Source organism: Neophocaena asiaeorientalis, unplaced genomic scaffold (assembly GCF_003031525.2).
Source record: "Neophocaena asiaeorientalis asiaeorientalis breed wild unplaced genomic scaffold, Neophocaena_asiaeorientalis_V1.1 scaffold78, whole genome shotgun sequence".
Taxonomy (NCBI): domain Eukaryota; kingdom Metazoa; phylum Chordata; class Mammalia; order Artiodactyla; family Phocoenidae; genus Neophocaena; species Neophocaena asiaeorientalis.
In genome coordinates, this window is record NW_020175018.1 from 19,976,516 (window position 1) to 19,986,891 (window position 10,376).

A 10,376-nucleotide genomic window follows, 5' to 3' on the forward strand; every position below is an offset into this window, starting at 1 on the left:
CTAAGCCCCACCCCCCCCCCCGAGTTCTTGCCAACACCGGTCGATCTCTTAGTCCCTCCATGCCAGAGGTGTGATTTTTAACTTACTGATTTGACTTAACGATTGTTCCTTTCTTTAAAAATTAAGGTCGCCAACTTTAAACACCAAGGGTCACTGCGATGGTGTCACACTGAGTCGAGTTTCTCCCGCAGCACAAAGGAACCAGCCCTGGGAGTCTCGGCCAGAAGGCTCTTCGGGACCCGTTCTCACCGGGTGCCAGACTGCAGTGGGGGCAGGGGGTAGAGGTCAGGGGTCACCGCCATTCGGGTGGGCTTTCCTGCTCCCTGCCTGCTCTGACTGAGGGCCTCCTGACGACCAAAAACGAGGTAGAAATCGGAGGAATGACGAATGGCTACTTAAAAACCACATTTTACATTAAATATTTAATGTCACGGGGACAAATCCTTCCAGCGTGTCACGAAGCTGTGTGTCACCAAAGCGGCCACGTCGGGACAAAGGCCCGTGGGCCTCAACCCACTCGGCAGCGGGGGGCACCCGCCAGTCCTCTGGGTTTTCTCTTTTACTTTTTGCGTTTTCTAAATATTATACAATGAACACACTCCGCTTTGTATTCATGAAAAAGAAATCAAACCACAGATGTTATTCTTAAAAGTTAAAATAAACTATATGGAATCTTAAGTTACAGGGGATGCCAGCCACCCGCCCACCCGGATGCCCGGGGGTCTGAGCGGCAGAGCCGGCCGCTTGAGTCGCTGGCTGTCCGTGACCACCAGACACATGTGCTGTCTCAAGCGGCGGCCAGTGGTCCTGACTCAGGGTCCTGGGGCTGCAGCCAGGACTGGTGGGGAGCCCGGGGGCCCACGTCCCAGACGGCGGGAACTTCTGAGTCCATCTGCTCTCTGCTCATTGCCTGCTCCAGTCTCCTGCTTCCCCCAGGCCCGTTCTGATAGGAGGCCTTGATTTCTTGAGGAGGTTTTCACATTTATTACCATAACATCAGGGCGTTCGGTGTAAATCTTGTTTACGTGTGTGGTTCTCACCTTTCATGAACGTTCAGCAAGTTTTTACTTCTCTTTTGTTTTCCCTTAATTAGTTTTATCAAAAGTTTAGTTCATTGGTCTTTTCAAAAAACTAGATTTTGGGGAATTCCCTGGCGGTCCAGTGGTTAGGACTCGTTGCTTTCACTGCCGAGGGCCTGGGATGGATCCTTGGTCAGGGAACTAAGATCCCACAAGCTGCTTCGTGTGCCAAAACAAAACAAAACAAAAACACAAAGAACTGGTTTTGGGTTTTGTACCTCCTGATTTCATTATTTAATTAAGCTTTCTCCTTTTTTTGAGTTATATATATTTTTTCAGATTCTTTTCTATTACAGGTTATCATAAGACATTGAATATAGTTCCCTGTGCTATACAGTAGGGCCTTGTTGCTTATCTATCTTAAATACAGTAGTGTGTATATGTTAATCCGAAACCCCTAATTTACCCCCCCCCACCTTCTCCCTTTGGTAAACACAAGTTTGTTTTCTGTGTCTGTGAGTCTGTTTCTGTTTCGTAAGTAAGTTCACTTGCACCCTTCAGATTCCACATACAAGTGAGACCACACGATACTTGCCTTCCTGCCTGACTGACTTCACTTCGCGTGATCATCTCTAGGTCCATCCATGTTGCTGCAAATGGCGTGATTTCCTTCCAAGCTTTTCTCTTTATTAACTCCCTCTACTGCCTTTTGTTTCTTGGTTTTGACTTCAGGGACACGGTTTCCTTCCCCACTGCAGACGAATGCCTTCTGGTTAAACGCAGGCTTCTTGGACCTGCCTTTTGTCGTGATAGCCCAGACGTCCCTCTTCCCTCCGGCTGGCCCTCCTTCCTTGGGAGGTGGAAGCCCCCCGGACTGGCCCTCACCCCTGGGGTTTGGGAGCCGCAGCAGTCGCTGGCTCCGGCGATTACTCCACGCGATGAGCTCTCCTTCACAAGCTCTGGTTCTGTATTACAGGCTCGTCGCTGCCGGTCTGCTCGAAGTTTCTAGCGTCTGGCTTCCCCTTGCTCAGGGACAGGCCCCGGCCTGCAGGGTAGCCGTCCCGGGGCAGGACGCCGGGGGCCGTGCGGGGGGCTGCGAGTGGACATTAGCTCAGGGACCAGCAGCACAGTCTCTGGTCTGAAACCGCAGGGGTCCCCGTCCGCGAAAGCAGAGACGGGTGCCCAGGTGCTTCCAGGTCCGATGCACCCAGACACCCAGCCCCCCGTAGGATGCAGCCCTTCGCCATGGGATCCTACAGGACAGAACTGAAAGTCTCCTGTTTTACATTCTCCTTTCAACTCTGACCCTCCAGGGAGATTTACCTGGAGCCACTTGCTGTGTGCGTGGCTTCCCTGGAGTGTGGGCTGCCCTGGCTGGAGGGGCCCTGCTCTTGTCCGAAGGCCGCCGTTCCTTGTCATTCGCACTTTTCTTCTTTAAGACCTCTTGGCGGGGGCGGGGGCAGGGTCCTTGGCAAACGTGTTCACGTTGGCAGCCTGTAAACACCTGAAGCGGTGGGTCTGATGACCCGCCCAGTGCCCCGGCTGAGCCCTGGGGAGAAGCGTGATCGCCGAGCTCTGAGTTGGGAGGCTCTCCGTGGCCTTGTGCGATGGACACAGCCCGGGGGGACCCAGACCCACAAGGCTGGCCTTGGACACCAAGTGCCCCTATCGCATCTGAGCCTGTTTTTATTTCCTGAGGGAAAATCTTACGTGGCATTTTGTTTTTTCTTGGAAGTGCCCATTGTTTAAAAAGAAGACAAAAATTCTTTGTACTGGGCGAAAACCAATTCCCAAGTACCCAGCTCCTGCCCATCTGATTGACATCTGTGCTCCAGAACCAACCAGTTACTGAACTCTTCTGGAAGTAAGTTCCAGCGCCAAGCTGGCCACTGAGTCTTGTCCTCACTCAGGACACGGCCCCTGTGCCGGCCTCTACTGATTTACGAATCACGGGATCCTACCAATCTCAGCAGCCACACCCCCATGAAGGAGGATCCTGGGAAGTTCTCACCTGCGGCAGCGGCCAGTGTCCTGACCAAGGCTGGCTTGGGGCTCTCTGGGCCACAGCCGCCCCAGGCACCTCCACAGCTACTGGGGAATAGAGTTTATTTATTTATATTTTTGGCCACGTGGGGTCTTCCTTGTGGCGCTCAGGCTTCTCTCTAGTTGTGGCGTGCAGGTTTTCTCTCTCTAGTTGTGGTCCATGGACTCTGTAGTTGTGGCCGTACAAGCTCAGTAGTTGTGGCGCACGGGCTTAGTTGCTCCACAGCACGTGGGATCTTAGTTCCCCCACCAGGGCTCGAACCTGTGTCCCCTGTATTGGAAGGTGGATTCTTTACCACTGGACCACCGGGGAAGTCCCCTGGGCAATAGATTTTAGCTCAGATACAAGGAAGTTTTTCTAAACAACCTCTAAAGTATTGAATTTTAGAGCTGGAAGAATCTTAGAGGTCATTTAATCACTCCAATTTTCAGGCTATCTGTAAAATAGAAAAACTTGTAATTGAAATCTTCTTAAGGATTTTAAAAAAGTAAACATTTTATTTCGAGATAACTGTAGATATACATATACTTGTAAGAAATAATAATAGATGTCCCATATACCCATACACATATACCCCAAATCACAACCAGGACCTTGTGTTGATTCAGTGGAAAACCAGAACGCTCCAGCCCCATGGAGCCCTCCTGTTGCCCTTTCACAGCTGCCCCAAGTCGCTGATCTGTTAGCGACTCCTGAGAACGCTGATCTGATCACCATCCACATCATCTGTCATTTCAAGCAAGTTGCATAGATGGAACCACACAGTCTGGCCTTTCCAGGTCTGTGTTCACTCGGCACACTCCCTTGAGATGCACACAAGTTGCTGTGTGTGCCCAGGGCTCATCCTTTTTGCTGAGTGGGCTCCCTCAGTGTGGACGCAGTCTGTTTGACCAGCGCCCCCTGAAGGGCATCTAGGCTGTTTCCAGTTTGGGGCTATTAGGAGCAGAGCCGCAATAGTAATCCGTGTACACTGGCGGGCACAGGGATGGTACTTTTTTCATCTTTTTATTATGGAAATAGAAAAGTTGAAGAGTAGTGGGCACACAGAACACCCAGAGAGTAATTCAAACAACGGGACCCCGGGTGGTGAGTGCAGAGAGGCAGGGCCGGCCAGGCACCGACAGGCGGACGAGCCACAAGGAAGCCACCAGAAACCCTGACAAGTGCTTGGGTGGAACCCTGGTGGGAAGGCCGCCTGGAGCAGGATCCAGGGTAAAAAGCACGATGGGAAAACAGTCAAAAAGCTACACACGGTGACCACCTGACCCGGCTCCCAAGAGAACGGAAAACACACGGCCACACAAACACGTGCACACAAGTGTGATTCACAAGAGCCAAACACTGCAAGCAAAACCCTAATGCCCATCAGCGGATCAACAAAATCGGTCCGTCCACACAACAGCCACAACAGCGTGTGATTCTGCCTTAAAGGGACTGAAGAACCGACACACGCTACAACGTGACTGACCCTCCACCACGATGCCGAGGGAGAGAAGCCAGACACAGATCAAATGCGTTATGATTCCACTTATATGAATTGTCCAAAAGAGGCAAATCCACAGAGACTGGACCACCGGTTGCCAGGGGCTGGGGGCGGCGCGACAGGGAGTGACTGCAGTGCGGGATGAGTTAGTGGTGATGGCGGCACAACTCTGTCAATGTGACAAAAACACTGAATCGCACACTTTAAAAATGAACTTCATGATATGTGAGTCATACCGTAGCTTCTAAAAAGCAGCCAGCAAAGGTAACAGAGACGCTGAGTACTGGCAATCCTTCCAAGGAGTCTCGCTGCAAAGGGGAACAAAGAAATGGTGTGCACGCAGGAGGGGAGTGTTTTGTTCAAGATGCGAAGACAAACATCTGTTTCGAGGGGGGAAATTATACCTAGAGGGAGCACCCCAGGAAGATACGTGGGGATGACGAGGGGGCAGCGCCAGGCCCAGGTGGGCCCCGCGGGAGCAGGCGCCTTCCCAGGGAGGAGGCGGGGACCGCCTTCCAGCTGCCGCTTTTCCTCCGGGAGCCAGGGGGTCCTGGGCTGGGAGGCAGGATGGGGCAGAGGTGGGGCCCCAAGGCGAGGATGAGGAAGGAGCTGGGCCGGGGGAGGAGCAAGTGCCCGCACGGGGCCCGCGTGACCCCCCCTGAGGCTCACGGTCAAGGGGGACAGAGACCAGTCGGCGAGGCCAAGCTCCTCCAGCCCGGACGAAGGGACCGGGCACCAGAGGCCCCCGGTGGGCGGGGCTCATCAGGGGGAGGGCGTGAGCTGCAAGGACGGACGGGGTGGGGGTGAGGGCTGCAGCGACGCAGAGCCCCAGGTGGGCCGGTGGGAGGGGGCAGCTGAGCTCAGGGACCCTCTGGGGCTGCGAGGGAGGCGGGGATCCTGAGGCTGGACCGGGCAGGGCTGCGGGGAGGCTGGGGGGTGGGAGGTCTGCTCAGAGGAAGGGAGCGTCCACACGGGAATTCGGGGAGGAGGGAGCATGTGTGTGGTGCGGTCCCTGCCCACCTCCAGGCCAGCAGTTTGGGAACCTGAGCCCACACTGGTGAGGAAGCAGGGTCCTTGGGGGCACAGCGGCCCAGGACACCTTTTGAGCACTTCTCAAGCATCATGGCAGGCCCTTCTCACAGCAGCCCTGCTGGGTCATCCTCCTCGTCCCTGGTCCTCAGGTAAGGAAGCCTGCACAGGTAAGGCACAGGGAGCTGGCCCAGGGCCACACAGGGAGGAGACTCAGCCATAACTGAGCAGAGTCACAGGCCCAACTGAGGAAGGAGGAGTCCAGCGTCAGAGGCAGTTGGGTCTCTGTGTTACTGCTGGGCTCCGGGCTCTGACATCTCCCAAGACACAAGCCTCCCCTGGACCCTGGAGGGTGCTCTCCTGAGTACGGAAAAGGGCAGAGCCCATCGACGGGAGTGTTTCTAGGGTTGGGTGCTGTGACGGTTAATTTTATGAGTCAACGCGACAAGGCCATGGTGCCCAGATATTTGGTCAAGTACACTCATTACCACTGGACCACCGGGGAAGTCCCCTGGGCAATAGATTTTAGCTCAGATACAAGGAAGTTTTTCTAAACAACCTCTAAAGTATTGAATTTTAGAGCTGGAAGAATCTTAGAGGTCATTTAATCACTCCAATTTTCAGGCTATCTGTAAAATAGAAAAACTTGTAATTGAAATCTTCTTAAGGATTTTAAAAAAGTAAACATTTTATTTCGAGATAACTGTAGATATACATATACTTGTAAGAAATAATAATAGATGTCCCATATACCCATACACATATACCCCAAATCACAACCAGGACCTTGTGTTGATTCAGTGGAAAACCAGAACGCTCCAGCCCCATGGAGCCCTCCTGTTGCCCTTTCACAGCTGCCCCAAGTCGCTGATCTGTTAGCGACTCCTGAGAACGCTGATCTGATCACCATCCACATCATCTGTCATTTCAAGCAAGTTGCATAGATGGAACCACACAGTCTGGCCTTTCCAGGTCTGTGTTCACTCGGCACACTCCCTTGAGATGCACACAAGTTGCTGTGTGTGCCCAGGGCTCATCCTTTTTGCTGAGTGGGCTCCCTCAGTGTGGACGCAGTCTGTTTGACCAGCGCCCCCTGAAGGGCATCTAGGCTGTTTCCAGTTTGGGGCTATTAGGAGCAGAGCCGCAATAGTAATCCGTGTACACTGGCGGGCACAGGGATGGTACTTTTTTCATCTTTTTATTATGGAAATAGAAAAGTTGAAGAGTAGTGGGCACACAGAACACCCAGAGAGTAATTCAAACAACGGGACCCCGGGTGGTGAGTGCAGAGAGGCAGGGCCGGCCAGGCACCGACAGGCGGACGAGCCACAAGGAAGCCACCAGAAACCCTGACAAGTGCTTGGGTGGAACCCTGGTGGGAAGGCCGCCTGGAGCAGGATCCAGGGTAAAAAGCACGATGGGAAAACAGTCAAAAAGCTACACACGGTGACCACCTGACCCGGCTCCCAAGAGAACGGAAAACACACGGCCACACAAACACGTGCACACAAGTGTGATTCACAAGAGCCAAACACTGCAAGCAAAACCCTAATGCCCATCAGCGGATCAACAAAATCGGTCCGTCCACACAACAGCCACAACAGCGTGTGATTCTGCCTTAAAGGGACTGAAGAACCGACACACGCTACAACGTGACTGACCCTCCACCACGATGCCGAGGGAGAGAAGCCAGACACAGATCAAATGCGTTATGATTCCACTTATATGAATTGTCCAAAAGAGGCAAATCCACAGAGACTGGACCACCGGTTGCCAGGGGCTGGGGGCGGCGCGACAGGGAGTGACTGCAGTGCGGGATGAGTTAGTGGTGATGGCGGCACAACTCTGTCAATGTGACAAAAACACTGAATCGCACACTTTAAAAATGAACTTCATGATATGTGAGTCATACCGTAGCTTCTAAAAAGCAGCCAGCAAAGGTAACAGAGACGCTGAGTACTGGCAATCCTTCCAAGGAGTCTCGCTGCAAAGGGGAACAAAGAAATGGTGTGCACGCAGGAGGGGAGTGTTTTGTTCAAGATGCGAAGACAAACATCTGTTTCGAGGGGGGAAATTATACCTAGAGGGAGCACCCCAGGAAGATACGTGGGGATGACGAGGGGGCAGCGCCAGGCCCAGGTGGGCCCCGCGGGAGCAGGCGCCTTCCCAGGGAGGAGGCGGGGACCGCCTTCCAGCTGCCGCTTTTCCTCCGGGAGCCAGGGGGTCCTGGGCTGGGAGGCAGGATGGGGCAGAGGTGGGGCCCCAAGGCGAGGATGAGGAAGGAGCTGGGCCGGGGGAGGAGCAAGTGCCCGCACGGGGCCCGCGTGACCCCCCCTGAGGCTCACGGTCAAGGGGGACAGAGACCAGTCGGCGAGGCCAAGCTCCTCCAGCCCGGACGAAGGGACCGGGCACCAGAGGCCCCCGGTGGGCGGGGCTCATCAGGGGGAGGGCGTGAGCTGCAAGGACGGACGGGGTGGGGGTGAGGGCTGCAGCGACGCAGAGCCCCAGGTGGGCCGGTGGGAGGGGGCAGCTGAGCTCAGGGACCCTCTGGGGCTGCGAGGGAGGCGGGGATCCTGAGGCTGGACCGGGCAGGGCTGCGGGGAGGCTGGGGGGTGGGAGGTCTGCTCAGAGGAAGGGAGCGTCCACACGGGAATTCGGGGAGGAGGGAGCATGTGTGTGGTGCGGTCCCTGCCCACCTCCAGGCCAGCAGTTTGGGAACCTGAGCCCACACTGGTGAGGAAGCAGGGTCCTTGGGGGCACAGCGGCCCAGGACACCTTTTGAGCACTTCTCAAGCATCATGGCAGGCCCTTCTCACAGCAGCCCTGCTGGGTCATCCTCCTCGTCCCTGGTCCTCAGGTAAGGAAGCCTGCACAGGTAAGGCACAGGGAGCTGGCCCAGGGCCACACAGGGAGGAGACTCAGCCATAACTGAGCAGAGTCACAGGCCCAACTGAGGAAGGAGGAGTCCAGCGTCAGAGGCAGTTGGGTCTCTGTGTTACTGCTGGGCTCCGGGCTCTGACATCTCCCAAGACACAAGCCTCCCCTGGACCCTGGAGGGTGCTCTCCTGAGTACGGAAAAGGGCAGAGCCCATCGACGGGAGTGTTTCTAGGGTTGGGTGCTGTGACGGTTAATTTTATGAGTCAACGCGACAAGGCCATGGTGCCCAGATATTTGGTCAAGTACACTCCCGTGTTGCTGTGAAAGTATTTTTCAGATGAAATTAACCTTGAAGTCAGTAGACAAAACAACACTGGTAAAGCAGAGACTCTCCATGATGTGGGTGGGCCTTATCCAATCAGTTGAAGGCCTTAAGAGAAAAGACTGAGGTCCCCTGAGGAACAGGGATGTCTGCCTCTAGACTCTTCCCTGGGTCTCCAGCCTCTCACCGCCCGCGCCCACCCCGGGGCTGAAAATTCTGGACTTGCCAGCTCCCACAAGTGCATGACCTAATTCCTTAAAAAACAATCACTCTCTCTGAAAAAACCTAACACAGGTGCTAAGATCATGGCAGCAAATAAGACATAAATAGGGGTGCCCGTGGGGCGTGTGCTGAGAAGGGAGAGGTCCAGGCACCTGTAGGGGTCCCCCGACTTTAAGGAGCGGCTCCCGGCCTCTCCTGGGGATGGAGCCCCAGGACCCTGTGGGCAGGCACCACCTCGCTCCACCTGCAGGGGCACCGTCTCTAGAGGCTTCTTCTTTCTCCGTGAAGGGGAAGGGGGACCTTCTGGTGTTCACGGTGTGAAACTGAATGAAGGGAACCTCATTAAAATGGAGTCGGGAAGGCTGGAAGGGGGAGCTCTCACACACCACCACTCATCGTGTCTGCAGACCCCAAACAGGCAGACATGAACCTCACATCGACCCAGAGGAAAAGGCAGGTTTTCTCCCCGACGGCAGCAGCCCAGCCAATGGGAAGCGTCACCACCCTGAACCCCGTTTCCTCCAATGGGCTCTCCTTGCAAGCGGCCCCTCCCAACTTCCTCCTTTTTCTCTGTCAAGTAACATTTCTCTCGTTTATTAGCTGGTCTTGACTATAGTTTTCGCTGTAGCCCTCTTGTCCTGAGTTGCAATTCTCTGCTGTTCCTGAATAAACCCATTTTGCTGATAAAATAACTGGCTGTTTTATCTTTAAGGTCAACCAGAGACTTGGGAGGGGCAGGGTACACAGGGGCTCTATGCTTGGCGTCCAGGGTCTCCCGGGCCGCACCACGTGGGGCCCACCTGCCCACACAGGGGCAGCGCCAGCCACGGGAGGTGGGGGCTGGACCAGTCCTGCCGGCTGAGGGAACGACGGAGAGTGGAAGGGTCTCCCTGGGCGGAAGGACGCCCTGACGGACGTCCCGAGAGGGTCGCTGGGGAGGACCACAACTTGCTTCCTCACGTGAGCCTCGGGCCTACCCTCCGGCTCCGACCCAGGGTCCTAGACTGGCTGTGCCCAGCCAGAGTGACCCACCCCCGAAGCCCTCCCAGCTGTGCCCATGCCCCGCACCGGCCGCGGGCGCGGGAGGCCCCAGGGGCACCAATTGTGGCCAGCGCACGGCCCAGGACATGCTCCACAGCCCCCGCCCCTCGCACGCTCGGCCCGCGCCCCGGGGTCGCTTACCTGAGTCGGCGGGGTCCTCCCGGAACCTTGGCCCGGCCGCGGCCACGGCGTCGGCAGCGGGCCCGGACGGCTTTCCCCAGCGCACCAAGGCCGACGAGGCCTGGCGAGCTGTGGGCGGCGGGCCGGGAAGCGCGAGCAGGAGGACCTCCAGGCGGAAGTCCAGAGGGGCGGGGTTGACTCGGGGGGAGGAGCCGGGC

The 10,376-nt window shown here is 55.7% G+C and overlaps 1 protein-coding gene across 1 annotated transcript in view; it reads right to left on the reverse strand.

The window, feature by feature from the left end:
* EXD3 (exonuclease 3'-5' domain containing 3) overlaps positions 1–10,324 on the reverse strand; it is a 79,702-nt gene extending 69,378 nt beyond the window's left edge. The window contains exon 1 of the mRNA XM_024762491.1: positions 10,180–10,324. The gene's annotated coding sequence lies outside the window, so the exon portion shown is untranslated. The remainder of the gene's footprint in view (positions 1–10,179) is intronic.
* Between the last annotated feature and the right edge of the window lie 52 nt (positions 10,325–10,376).